Below are 14,969 nucleotides of genomic sequence, written 5' to 3' on the forward strand. Positions count from 1 at the left end.
AGCGACACCCCGGGTGGGCAGAGCATCGCCCCCTGGTGGGCATGCTGGGTGGATCCGGTCTGGCGCATGTGGGAGTCTGTCTGACTGCCTCCCCGTTTCCAGCTTCAGAAAAATACAAAAAAAAAAAAAAGGGATGAAAACCAACTGATTTTTTTTCAAATACAGACCCCTAAATTCCATTACCTACTTCCATTTTCAAACAAAATACACCAAAAAAAATCATAAATACAAATTTGGCAGGTAATGTTAAGGATAGACCATATGTTGGGTTATGAAACTAGCCTCAACAAATTCAAGATTGAAATTAAAACAAGCATAATCTTTGACCACAATATTTTGAAAATATAAACCAACTGCAAAAAGAAAGTAAAAAAGCCCCCCCCCCAAAAGTGGATATTAAACAACATACTTCTAAAAAATGACTATTTTACAGAAGAAATTAACCCTTTAAGGAGTGAGTTTTTTTCAGGCTTGCTGACCCCAGGGAGTGAGTTTTTTTTTCAAAAAATGAAATTATTTCTAGTTACAGTTTTATTCACTTAAATCATGTTTGTTTGGTAACTAATTTATGGAAACAAGAAGAACATACATTGACCTTTTTCTTAATGTTGTCTTACATATGCACGATCATACTCTGGATGGTCAGGAGGCACAAGAACTTACATGAATGTTCGTACTACTCAAAGGATTAGATGTAAGATCAAAACATATATAAACAAGTGAGAATGACAATATGACATATAAAACTTCTGAGATGCAAAAAAAGCAGTAATAAAAAGGAATATATAACAATAGGCTTACTCAAGAAACAAAAAAACCCAAGTAAAAGACTCCACATTACATCTCAAAAAACTAGAAAAAGAACAAAAGCAACCCAAAATCAGCAAAAAAAAGGAAATATAAAAATTACAACAGAATTGAATAAAATAGAGAACAAAAAGACTATACAAAAAATACAATGAATATATGGTTCTTTGAAAAGATTAATAAAATTGATAAATCTCTGGCTAGACTCACTAAGGAAAAGAGAGATAAAGCTCATATAAACAAAATAAAAAATAAATATGTTACCACAGAAATCACGGATATACAAAGGATCATACTAACATACTATTAAATACTATATGCCACTAAATTCAATAACCTAGAATAGCCCTGGCCGGTTGGCTCAGCGGTAGAGCGTCGGCCTAGCGTGCGGAGGACCCGGGTTCGATTCCCGGCCAGGACACACAGGAGAAGCGCCCATTTGCTTCTCCACCCCTCCGCCGCGCTTTCCTCTCTGTCTCTCTCTTCCCCTCCCGCAGCCAAGGCTCCATTGGAGCAAAGATGGCCCGGGCACTGGGGATGGCTCCTTGGCCTCTGCCCCAGGCGCTAGAGTGGCTCTGGTCGCAACATGGCGACGCCCAGGATGGGCAGAGCATCGCCCCCTGGTGGGCAGAGCGTCGCCCCATGGTGGGCAGAGCGTCGCCCCATGGTGGGCGTGCCGGGTGGATCCCGGTCGGGCGCATGCGGGAGTCTGTCTGACTGTCTCTCCCTGTTTCCGGCTTCAGAAAAATGGAAAAAAAGAAAAAAAAGAAAAAAAAGAAAAAAGAAAAAAATGCCACTGGTTTCTGAATATTAATTTTATATCCTGCCACTTTGCTGAATTCATTTATCAGGACTATTAGTTTTTTTGACTGAGACTTTAGAGTTTTCTGTGTACAGTATCATGTCACCAGCAAATAATGATAGTTTTACTTCATCTTTTCCAGTTTGGATGCCTTTTATTTCTTCTTCTTGACTGATGGCTGTGGCTAAGACTTCCAGAACTATGTTGAATAAGAGTGGTGAAAGGGGGACACTCCTGCCTTGTTCCTGATCTTAAGGGGATTGCTTTTAATTTTTGCCCATTGATTACCATGTTGGTTGTGGGTTTGTCAGAGATGGCCTTTATTATGCTGAGGTACGTTCCCTGTATTCCCACTTTGCTGAGAATTTTGCTCATAAAAAGGGGCTGGATTTTTTTTTAATTTTATTATTTTTTTAGTGAGAGGAAGGTAGGCAGAGAGAGACTCCCACATGCTCCCTGACAGGGATCCACCTAGCAAGCCCATTAAGGGGTGATGCTCTGCATATCTGGGGCCCTTGCTCAGTTGTACCTGGAGCCATTTTTTTTTTTTACCACCGGAAGCGGAGGTCGTGGAGTCATCCCAGCGCCTGGGGCCAACTCTCTCTAATGGAGCATTGGCTGCAGGAGAGGAGGAGAAGAGAGAGAAAGAGAAATAAAAGGGGGAGAGGTGAAGAAGTAGATAGGTGCTTCTCCTGTGTGCCGTGACTCAAAATCAAACTTGGGGCATCCACATGCTGGGACAATGCTCTACCACTGAACAAACTGGCCAGGGCTTGGGTTCAGGATTTTATCAAATATTTTTTCTGCATCTATTGATATGATCGTGTAATTTTTATCCTTCCTTTTGTTTATGTAATGAATTACATTCATTGATTTGTGAGTATGTTACTAGCCTTGCCAACTAGAATGAATCCCACTTGATCATGATGTATGATCTTTTTTATTTATTGCTGGATCTGGATTGCTAATATTTTGTTGAGAATTTCAGCATCTAAATTCATCATGGATATTGGCCTATAGTTTTCTTTCTTTCTTGTGTCTTTAGAATGAGGATAATGCTTGCCTCATAAGAAGAGTTTGGAAGTCTTTCCTCCTCTTGAATTTTTTGAAATAGCTTGAGAAGGATAGGTATTAGTTCTTCTTTGAATGTTTGGTAAAATTCGCGTATGAAGGACTTTTGTTTGCTGGGAGTTTTTTTGGTAATTGTTTCAATTTCATTTATTGTAATTGATCTGTTTAGGTTTTCTGATTCTTCCAGATTGAGTTTTATTAGATTGTATGTTTCTAGGAATTTATCCATTTCACTTAGGTTGTCCAATTTTTTGGCATATAGCACTTCATAGTATTTTTTTGCAATCCTTTGTATTTTTGCAATGTCAGTTGTTACTTCTCCACTCTCATTTCTAATTTTATTTATTTGAGCCCTCTCTTTTTTCTTGATGAGTATAATTAAAGATTTGTCAATCTTGTTTACCTTTTCAAATAACTAGCTCTTGGTTTCATTGATCTTTTGTATATTTTTTTATCCTCTATGTCAATTATTTCCATTCTGATCTTTATCATATCCTTCCTTCTACTTCCTCTGGGCTTTATTTGTTGTTCTTTTTCTGGTTCTTTTAGATGCAGGGTTAAGTTGTTTATTTGAGCTTTTTCTTGCTTCTTAAGGTATGCCTATAATGCTATGAACTTCCTTCTCAGGACTGCTTTTGCTGTGTCCCATAAATTTTGAGTTGCTGTATGTTCATTTTCATTTGTTTCAAGGAAATTTTTTTATTTCTTCCTTGATCTCATTGTTAATCCATTTTTATTTAATAGCATGCTATTTAGCCTCCAAGTGTTTGAATGTTTTTCAGTTTTCTTATTGTAGTTGATTTCTAGTTTTATGTCATTGTGATCAGAGAACATGTTTGATATAATTTCAATCTTCTTAAATTTATTGAGATTTGTTTTATGTCCTACATGTGGTCTATCCTAGAGAATGTACCATGAGCACTTGAAAAGAATGTATATTCTGCTGCTTTGGGGTGAAAGGTTCTAAAGATATTAATTAAAACTAGTTGATCTAGTGTGTCATTTAAGGCTGCTGTTTCTTTGTTAATTTTCTGTCTGAAGGATCTATCCATTGATGTTACTGGGGTATTGAAATTCCCTACTATTATAGTATTGGTGTCAATCTTGCCCTTTATGTCTTTCAAAACCTGCTTTATAGCCCTGGCCAGTCGGCTCAGTGGTAGAGCATTGGCCTGGCGTGCAGGAGTCCCAGGTTCGATTCCCGGCCAGGGCACACAAGAGAAGCGCCCATCTGCTTCTCCACCCCTCCCCCTCTCCTTCCTCTCTGTCTCTCTCTTCCCCTCCCACAGCCAAGCCTCCATTGGAGCGAAAGTTTGCCCGGGTGCTTTGGATGGCTCTGTGGCCTCTGCCTCAGGTGCTAGAATGGCTCTGATTATGGCAGAGCAACACTCCAAGATGGGCAGAGCATCGCCCCCTGGTGGGCGTGCCAGGTGGATCCTGGTCGAGCGCATGCGAGAGTCTGTCTGGCTGCCTCCCCGTTTCCAACTTCAAAACAAACAAACAAACAAACAAACAAACAAAACCTGCTTTATATAATTAGGTGCTCCTATGTGAGGCACATAAATATTTACAATGGTTATATCCTCCTGTTAGATTACTCTCTTTATCATTATGTAGTGACCTTCTTTATCCCTTACTATATATATATCCTTATCCCTTACTATATCCCTTTGTTTTAAAGGCTATTTTGTCAGGTATAAGTATTGCTACCCCAGCTTTTTAAAATTTTTATTTGCATGAAATACTTTTTTCCATCCTTTCACTTTCAGTCTATGTGTATCTTTTGGTCTGAGGTGGGTCTCTTGTAGACAGCATACATACGGGTCCTGTTTTCTTATCCATGCTGCTACCTTATGTCTTTTGATTGGACCATTAATCCATTTAAATTTAGGTTATTATTGATATGTAGTTGTTTATTGCCATTTTATGCTTTAAATCTACAATCTTCTTTTTCTCGATTTCTTTTTTTCCTTTGCTCTTTTTACAGAAGATCTCTTAACATTTCTGGCAGTACTGGTTTGGTTGTAATGAATTCCTTGAGTTTTTATTTTTGTCTGGGAAGCTTTTTATTTCTTCTTCTATTTTAAATGATAGCCTTGCTGGATAAAATAGTATTATTGTAGGTTCTTGTTTTGTAACATTTTGAATATTTCTTGCCAATCCCTTCTGGCCTCAAGTGTTTCTGTTGAAAAGTTGACGTCATCTTATGGGAGTTTCTCTTTAGGTAATTAACTGCTTTTCTCTTGCAACTTTTAGTATTCTTTCTTTGTTTCTTAACTTTGGCATTTTAATTATGATGTGTCTTGGTGTAGGCCTCCTTGAGTTCCTCTTTAATGGGACCCTCTGTGCTGCTTGAACTTGTGTGACTTTTTCCTTTATCAATTTAGGGAAAATTTCAGCTATGATTTCTTTAAACAAGTTCTCTATTCCTTGTTTGTTCTCTTTTCCTTCAGGAACCCCTATGATGCAAATATTGTTTCTCTTCATGTTGTCACAAAGGTCTCTTAAAGTTTCCTCAGTCTTTTTGTGCCTCTTTTTGTTTTGCTGCCCTACTTCTGTGCTTATGTTTATCTTGTCTTCTAAATCGCTGATTCAATTCTCTGCTTCATCCAGCTAGATGGTTTCTTCTAGTGCAGTCTTCATTTCTGATATTGTGTTTGTCATTTCTGATTTTTTTTATGATTTCAATGTCCTTTTTGATGCTTGCTATCTCTTTATTTAGGGGCTCACTATGACCATCCATTGTTGTTTTAAGGCCCTTGTGCATCCTAAAAATCATTATTTTAAACTATTTATCTGGTAGTTTGGTTGCTTCCATTTCATTTAGTTATTTTTCTGGGAATTTCTCTTGTTGATTCATTTGGCTCACATTTCTTTGTCTGCCCATTTTGTCTGTGTATAAGGTAGCAGTTTTGAAATTTTTTGTGGTGTCTTTATGAGGAAAATAGGCTTGGTGGTACTGACCTCCAGGCCACCTGTTTTCCTTGTTCTAGGAATGCTTCTTGAGGGTACTATTTTTCCTCCTATTGTATGTGAATATTGAATGCAGTTGGTCCTTTCATGGGTACAGTTATTCCTTCAGGCTGGCTGGCTCTAAGGGTCAACCTCAATGTATGTCCTGTTTGGAGTACTTATTCTCCACAGTGTCTGGTGCCTGCTAGATTCCTACTTTGGGTGTGCTGCTTGTGTAGCTAGCTGAGTCTAGGGTTGGTGCTGTCTGCCACCCACTACCAATTGTGTTGGTTCTAGATCTTCTTGGTTTGACATCAGCTGTTGCTTGTAACTCACTGTGGGTTACCTGTTTGCAGCTACTGCTCTTTTTGCTTTTTGTGTCTGTGTTTTCTGTGCCTGGGTAGTGTGGGAAGGACCAACCTGTATATAAGAATCAGCTTTTTTCTGCTTAGAGATGGCAGCAGCTCTATAAAAGCTTCAAGCTTCATAAGACTTGCCTCCACTTTTCAGCTGCTCCACCTCCTCCTGCAACTGCCTGGTCTTCTGACAAAGTCTTCTGTAGAAAGACTGTATTGTGTGCTCAGACTGGCCTCATCCAACCAACCCCTCTACAGGTTGCAAGCTTGTTGGGTTAGGGCAGCTGAGGTTGGGAATACAATGTAAGTGGGATCCCCTACTTCAGGGGTCTCTTGGTCAGTAGCTCAGTATGGGGAATGTGGTCCCTACTCCAGAGCTTAATCCCTCAGCCACTGCTGGATACTCAAATTTTATTTCTTCCCAACAAGGTGAGCAGTAGGTTCAGATCAAGTGGTACCGATAGTCCCCTCTGAAGAAGTTCTTACAGCTGATGCGACCCTGGTCTCAGGGAGGAAGACTAAGAGAGTCCTCTCCTGGGACTGACTCTGCCCACCTCCCAGGAAGTGGCTAAGCCCCTCTACCAGATCCAACAATAGGCTCATAGAGACCCACATTTTAAATGTTCATGCTCCAAGCCTCTCTTCCTTCCCTCTGTAGAATCTAGTCCAGCAGGGCCAGATATCCAGCACCCAGGCCAGCTGACTGTGAAGCTCCACCCTATCCAATGTACATGGACCACTGTGCAGATGCTGATCACAGAGAGCAGAACTCGCCTCAGCTGGGCCAGGTGTGAGGATACCTTCCTTAAGATACCACTCTAGCAAGGGTTGTTAGGTCCTGAACCAATGCTCTCCACAGTTGGCCACTAGATGTGCCATCTCTGGGCCTCCCTGGCAGGAACCCGGTGCAGACCAGTGGGAGACACTGCCTATGACTGGCCCTCAGCAACCTCTTAGAGCTATAAGCAATCCAGAGTTTGTGGCTGCCTCTGCTGGACCCATAAGCTCATGGAAATAGCAAGCTACACACCTAGGCTGGCTTTTACCCACACTGGGCCTGAAGGAAGGTCCACTTAAAAGGCCAAGGTGCCTGACCTGTGGTGGCGCAGTGGATAAAGCATCAACCTGGAAACGCTGAGGTTGCCGGTTCAAAACCCTGGGCTTGCCTGGTCAAGGCACATATGGGAGTTGATGCTTCTTGCTCTTCCCCCTTCTCTCTCTCTTTCCCCTCTCTATAATGAATAAATAAAATCTTAAAAAAAAAGTTAAAAAAATTCACTGAGTATTAAAAGGCCAAGGTTCCTGGTGCTGGCCCATTGGCTCAGCAGTAGAGCATCAGCCTGGCATGTGGAAGTCCTGGGTTCAATTCCCAGCCAGGGCACACAGGAGAAGTGCTCATCTGCTTCTCCACTCTTCCCCTTCTCCTTTCTTTCTATCTCTCTCTTCCCCTCTTGCAGCCAAGGCTCCGTGGGAGCAAAGTTGGCACGGGTGCTGAGGATGGCTCCATGGCCTCCACCTCAGGAGCTAGAATGACTCTGGTTGCAGTGGAGCAATGGCCCAGATGGGCAGAGCATCATCCCCTGGTGGGCATGCAGGGTGGATCCCAGTTGAGGCATATGCAGAAGTCTGTCTGTCTGCCATGTCCTGCTTCTCACTTTGGAAAAACACGCACACACACACACAAAAGGCCAAGGTTTCCTGAGTCCTGCCTCCTGCAGTCTCTATTTGCTGGCTACTTGTTGGGCTCAGCCACAGAAAAAACCTATGGTAGAGTCTAGAGCAGGCGTAGCCAACAGTTTTTGCCCCCGGGCCAGATTAGAAAGAAAACATTTTTCACGGACCAGACAAAATATTAAAATTAAAAAATGTTAAATACCAAAATGATTTGTTTAAGTAAACAAAATTTTATTATGTAATTTGTTTATGAATAAATGTGAGTGAAAAAAATTTTAATATACATTATTTTAATAAAAATATAATTACATACCATATAAATATCCAAACTGTATCATAATCAATTGAAACAATATTTAATTAATAAATTTTGGTTATTAACCCCTTGTCAGACATATTGCCAAATATGTTCTCCCATTGTGTAGTTTGTCTTTTTATTCTGTTCTTATTGTCTTTAGCTGTGCAAAAGCTTTTTAGTTTGATATAGTCCCATTTGTTTATCTTCTTTTATTTCACTTGCCCGTGGAGAAAAATCCGCAAATATATTGCTGCGAGAGATGTCAGAGAGCTTACTGCCTATGTTTTCTTCTAAGATGCTTATGGTTTCATGGCTTACATTTAAGTCTTTTACTCATTTTGAGTTTATTTTTGTGAATGGTGTAAGTTGGTGGTCTAGTTTCATTTTTTTGCAGGTAGCTGTCCAATTTTCCCAACACCATTTGTTAAAGAGGCTGTCTTTACTCCATTGTATGCTCTTATTTCCTTTGTCAAATATCAGTTGTCCATAAAGCTGTGGGTTTTTTCTGGGTTCTCTGTTCTGTTCTATTGATCTATGTGCCTGTTCTTATGCCAGTACCAGGCTGTTTTGAGTACAATGGCTTTGTAGTATAACTTGATATCGGGAAGTGTGATACCTCCCACTTTATTCTTCCTTTTCAAGATTGCTGAGGCTAATCATGTTCTCTTTTGGTTCCATATAAATTTTTGGAATATGTGTTCTATATCTTTGAAGTATGAACTTGTAAAACTTAATACCAGGAAGACAAACAACCCAATCAAAAAATGGGCAAAAGAAATGAATAGACACTTCTCCAAAGAGCACACACAGATGGCCAATAGGCATATGAAAAAAATGCTCAACATCACTTATCATTAGAAAAATGCAAATTAAAACCACAATGAGATATCACCTCACACCAGTCAGAATGGTGCTCATCAACAAAAAAACATAATAAGTGCTGGCGAGGATGTGGAGAAAAGGGAACCCTCCTGCACTGCTGGTGGGAATGCAGACTGGTGCAGCCTCTGTGGAAAACAGTATGGGGATTCCTCAAAAAATTAAAATTGAACTGCCTTTTGACACAGCTATTACACTTTTAGGAATATACCCTAAGAATACCATAGCACTGTTCCAAAAGGAGAAATGCACCCCCATGTTTATGGCAGCATTGTTCACAATAGCGAAGATCTGGAAACAGCCCAAGTGTCTGTCAGTGAACAAATGGATTAAAAAGCTTTGGTATATATATACTATGGAATACTACTCAGCCATAAGAAATGATGACATCGGATCATTTACAACAACATGGGTGGACCTTGATAACATTATACTGAGTGAAATAAGTAAATCAGAAAAAACTAAGAACTATATGATTCCATATATAGATGGGACATAAAAATGAGACTCAGAGACATGGAGAAGAGTGTGGTGGTTACTGGGGGGGGGGGAAGGATAGGGGAGAGTAAGGGGAGGGGTAGGGTGGGGTAGGAGAGGGTCACAAAGAAAACCAGATAGAAGGTGACGGAAGACAATTTGACTTTGGGTGAGGGGTATGCAACATAATCAAATGTCAAAATAACCTGGAGATGTCTTCTCTGAACATATGTTCCCTGATTTATCAATGGCACCCCATTAAAATTAATAAAAAATTTAATTAATAGAATGAGCTTGAAGGGGTTATATCACAAATAAAACAATTATTTTGTTTTACAGACAGCCTGAACACATTTCAGTTATCAACTGCAGCTATTGTCTATGCTACAATGCCACTTGATTCAGCAGACTTGACCACAAAAATAACAAATTGTTTGACCTCGGGTGCGCACTGGCAAACTCCACCTAAAAGAATGTGGGTTTCACATAGCTGCTAAATATCAAACAGTTCATATTGAGTACAGACAAGTACAAAAGTTGTAAATCTTTATATGGAATTTTTATTAAAAATAAGTATCGCAAATCCATTCTACCAATTATTGGAAGTTAACCCTAGATTAGTCATATGTGGAATTCTTTTCCGCATATCACCATCTTCTTAAACATCTTGATTTCCAATAATCAAAGACGCTTCCGCTTCTGAGTAGCTGAGATTTTAAAGTAGTGGAGAATATTAAAAATTTAATCGCGGGCTGCATAAACTCATTACGTGGGCTGGATTCGGCCCGCGGGCCGTATGTTAGCCATGCCTGGTCTAGAGCCTGTGGCAATTCAGGGATTAGGAAGGGTGGTAGGTGTGGCTCCACCCCTTGGCCCCAAGTGTCAGTCTGTCCAGACATTTTTTGTTTGGTTTTTGAACCTAATGATGAAAACTTTATTTTGCATCAAGGTATCTAGAAAATGAAGCTGTATTTGGGGCACTTTACAAATGAGGAATGATTCAAATCTGTGAGTACAAACTCAGGTACAGAATTATTTTCTAGCTATTATCAGATACTCCGTTACTAATGCTTAATTGTAAGTAAAACATGATTTGCCACACTAAAATGCTAGAAGAGAAATATGACAGAATTCAAACCAGCAGATATAAATGCAGCACCTATCAGTATTAAAAAAAATCCAACAAGTACTGGATAAATCAAATACTGAAAAATAGCTCTGGCCATAAGCACATCTCACCTAAAAACTAACCAGAAAGCCAGTCCATGATTTTTTAAAGCAGTTTACTGGGGGAAAATTATGGATTCTAGATAAATTCAGTAAAAAAATGGGCAATTTTTGGCTAACACTACAAAATAAACTGGTTTTCGGAAAACATTTCAAGTCATTTTCAAAATATCTGATAGACTGATCATCAGAAGAACTTAACTAGTCTGTAGAAATTCATCTTGAAATACAAATGAGGCAAAATTATTTTGAGGGAGCCTGACCTGTGGTGGCGCAGTGGGTAAACGCATTGACCTGGAACGCTGAGGTTGCTGGTTCGAAACCCCAGGCTTGCCTGGTCAAGGCACATATGGGAGTTGATGGTTCCTGCTCCTTCCTCTGTTCTTTCTATCTCTTTCCTCTCTCTGTCTCTTTCTCTCTGTGTGTCTCCTCTCTCTAAAAAAATGAATAAATAAAATGTAAAAACTAAATAATAAAAAAAATATGCCTGACCTGTGGTGGCGCAGTAGATAAAGCGTCGACCTGGAAATGCTGAGGTTGCTGGTTCAAAACCCTGGGCTTGCCTGGTCAAGGCACATATGGGAGTTGATGCTTCCAGCTCCTCCCCCCTGTCTCTCTCTCCCCTCTCTCTCCCTCTCTCTCCCTCTCTCTCTCCTCTCTAAAATGAATAAAAATTAAAAAAAAGTAAAAAGTAAAAAATGCCAAGAAAAAATAAATAAATAAAATTTAAAAAAAAATTATTTTGAGGGGTTTTATATATCCTTCAGGCCTGTGTAATATGACTGTAATCATTTTATGAACAAAAGCAGCACAATTATGAGAGTGGCATGGCCTTGGAGCCCATGCACACCTACATAATTATACATACTGGGCATTGCCACTAAGTTACAGAATGGGCAAATGAGTTCAGTATCAAAGGTAAAATATTTTATCACAGTCATTTAAATTTTTGTAAGTCTTACACTAACTGTTTGCAAAGAATACAGAAATCCTGTTGCATTTTATGCAATATTTTAGGTGGCTTTTAATTTTTCTTGATTTATCATTGTTTAAAAATCTTCAAAACAACTCAGTGAAGCTCATGACAGTGCCTGGCACATGCAGAGATAGCCTTTTATTGCCTTTAAACACTGTCACACCAACTGACCATTGGTCTTCACCAAGCAATTCTTTTAGGGTCTGCTCAAAGGACAAGCCACAGGTCATAGGTGAATTGGCAAACTGAGCATTGCCAATCAGTTTCAAGTCCACAGAGGCTGCATCTCTTCATTGATGCACTTTCTTTAGGTAGTGATAGTTAAAAATGCAAAGCATTATGCATTCAGTCACATAGCCAAACAAAGAAAGTGAAGTCTCCTGAAGCTATTTAACTAGTCATTCCAAAACCTCCTGCAACCACTTGCTCTGTTAGGACCATCATAACTTTTCCTACCATAAACAAAAAAATAAATGGTATTGCTGCTCTCCTAATATAGGCACTGCTCCATGTCATTGAACATTTATGGATATTCCCACTAATAACTGTCAGAAGCCTCAAATAACCTGAAATTAATTTTCCAGCTTTATTGTCACTAGCCAGAAGTAAATTTTTTTCTGTTATTTGCCTGTTAGCCAATTATATTTTATTTTTAAAAAAACAGTTGGACTTTATAAAGCATATAAAATTTTCAAAAAAAGAAACACAAAATTTGCTTTCATTGCATTACTGAATACCTGAGGCAGTTGAGTAAAAATGCACATTTAATACCCCTGCCAACACCACTAGCACTTCCCTTAGGTTATTCATGTTAGTGTTAGATAAAAGTGAAACAGGTTTTCTGTGTCAACAGCTTAGTTCTATTCTGACTTAGGAGCAATCTATTTTTTTCCATTTTTTGATGAATTTAGTGAGTGCATCTTTAAGCCGATTTCTTGCATTAAGGAAAATTAGAATATTTGTAACATTGAGAAGACAACAAAAGGGAAGTGCAGAGCTCCTCTCTTTTCTTCCCTCCCCCCATTTTTTTAAAGCTGGGTGTCATATATTTCAGAGAGCATAAAGTATACATTCTCACAGAGACAGCAGTTTGAAAGTTGCCTGGTGCTCAGAAACAGCTGGCTAAGTAAAAAGCTGTGCATGTGATTCTGGATAGGGGTTCAGCTGCCCATCTGTTGGCTAAGCACTCTGTCTTCGCTTTGGCATCTGCCTCTGTGATGGGCTGTTTCCTGAGCCTTTACTTCTATCTTGACTGAAGTAGTCCACTTTGCAGAGCTTTCTGCTGTTGGTGCTGCTTTACCTGAGTCAGAATTTTCTGAATTTTCCTCTGGGCAACCTGGCAAGCATAGAAATGAACAGTTATTTTGTCCACCACAGATGGTTCTCGGGTGTCTGGTCATGAGGGACAACAACTTCTGCACTAGACAAATTCCGGAGTTCATCCACCATTTTGCCTCATTTTCCAATAACTCTGCCAGCAGCAAAGGATAGTACTCTGATATGAGCTTCAAGTTTCACCTCTTCTTTAAGACTAACAAAGTTTTCTTCTTTAATTTTTCCATAAATTCTTCCCTGAGCCTTGAATTGGGCTGCTGGTGGCCCGGTGATAATCACCATCCTCACTTCAGCATCTGGGGTTTCAGCTGGAGTGATCTTAATAGAAGCTCCTGCAAAGGGAGAAAGCTGTTGGATGTGCTGCCCCTGCTTGCTGATAGATAAGGCTGGAACAAACAGATGAACAGTCTCCTTTCTGATTGCTCAAACTGTAGGTAAGGAGGAGTCACAGCTGAAGGGGGCCCTGAGGTGGAGGGTGGCATCCCTCATGTAGGTGGGAACAGACCCACAGCATTCAGATTTAATCCAGGAATTAAATGTGCTTGGAGATTCATAGAAGTGATTATCATTTTCATAAGACTCTGATTTTCTTCATTATCTCCTCCTCAGCTTTGGCACGTTTCCACATTGCTTGTACCATAATGGTGTGCTCCGGATTATATAGTGTCAGTTCTTGGAAGTGCCTCAATGGTCTTGAGGGCCCAGCTCTCAGCCAGAGAGTCCACAAACACGTAGCTGGTCTTCACCAGAAAGGGTCCAGACACTGGGATCTTGGCATCCTTGAAGATGGTTTCCAGGTCCAAGGGAACGATGTTCTCGCTGAGGTTTCCAATATATAGTTTGTTCATTGTGAAGTGTGGTTGTTTTTTTAAAAAAAGTTACAAAAAAAAAAAAGAAAAATTAAAACCACCCACAAGGATAGATGTATCCAGCGGGTTTTGTTTCCCTCTTCTTCTGACATTAAAATTCACAAACACAGTAAGAACCAAGAACAAGATCAAGCAGAGAGAAGTCAGATCTGAGGGTTGTTTTTCCTTTTCTAGGTATTGAAAAAAAAATACAAAAAAGAAAGAGCCTTCCTACAACCTAAACGCATCAATGAGTCTTCCTAACTTGGAGAAGGAGATGAGATTAGTGAGAAAAAGGAGGGGGGAAGGACGGATAGACTACTTTTTGTCTCTTCCTCCCCAACCCCTTCTGTCCAGACTTTTTTCACAGACCTCAGTAAGGTGTGGTCTCTGAGACCCAGAGGTGTGGTCTCAGAGTACAGACAGTTTCGACTGAATCTCTCATGAAATCACCAATCTTAGACTCAGGAGTGTGTGGGGGAAAGCTCGGGCCTCGACCCCAGAACACTGAGTCACTAATGTACCTCCTGCTTCCTGGCTGGCTTCTCAGAATGACCCAGTCTCCATGATTGGGCAGGAGAGACTCCCAAGGGTGGAACAATTGTTTTTACCCAGGCTGATGCCGCTCAGGGGAATGCTCCACCCAAGAAAGTTGGGGACTGCAGTATTGGAGAATGACTCAGCACAGGGGTTCTGGTGGCCATCCCCCACAGTGTCACCCCCTGGGCCTCCGACACTCTCCACAACACTCTAGTCCTCTCAGCTCTTCCTCCATCAGAGCCACCAGAGGATAAGTGGCTATAAACAAGATTTTCTGTGCTGGCCTTTTAAGATGGAGCCTGCATATCCGAGAGCTCCGTCTCTTTCTCACAGACAGAAACCCCAGCTCTTTTCACTGCCAAGTGTTGTGTGGGCACCTCTTCTAGTCTCTGGGGCTGAGGACTCACACCTCTCAGGGCAACCCTCCCTGCAGTGAGAGTCCCTCCAAACCCTCAGCCTCCACTCGCTTCTGGGAGCGGGGCAGCCCTTTCCGCATCTCCACCCTTCCTACCAGTCTCCGGGTGGCTTCTTCTGTGATCCTTGGTTATAGACTCCTCTTCGTTTAGTCCAAAGTTGGTTTTTCAAGATAATTGTTCTTAAATTAAGTTGTAATCCAATTAGATTCCAGGAGGTGGCAGTTGCAACGTCTGCCTATACTCGGTAGCCATCTTAGAATCCTCCTAGATATCAATAACCTTTATGGGGGTTTTTTTCTAATAAATATTTA

General features: G+C 40.5%; 1 pseudogene; it reads right to left on the bottom strand.

Moving 5' to 3' along the window:
- Positions 1–12,762: 12,762 nt before the first annotated feature.
- On the bottom strand, positions 12,763–14,738 carry LOC136398376 (insulin-like growth factor 2 mRNA-binding protein 3 pseudogene; annotated as a pseudogene).
- Positions 14,739–14,969: the final 231 nt, after the last annotated feature.

The sequence above is a fragment of the Saccopteryx leptura genome, chromosome 3 (assembly GCF_036850995.1).
Source record: "Saccopteryx leptura isolate mSacLep1 chromosome 3, mSacLep1_pri_phased_curated, whole genome shotgun sequence".
In the NCBI taxonomy this organism is placed as follows: domain Eukaryota; kingdom Metazoa; phylum Chordata; class Mammalia; order Chiroptera; family Emballonuridae; genus Saccopteryx; species Saccopteryx leptura.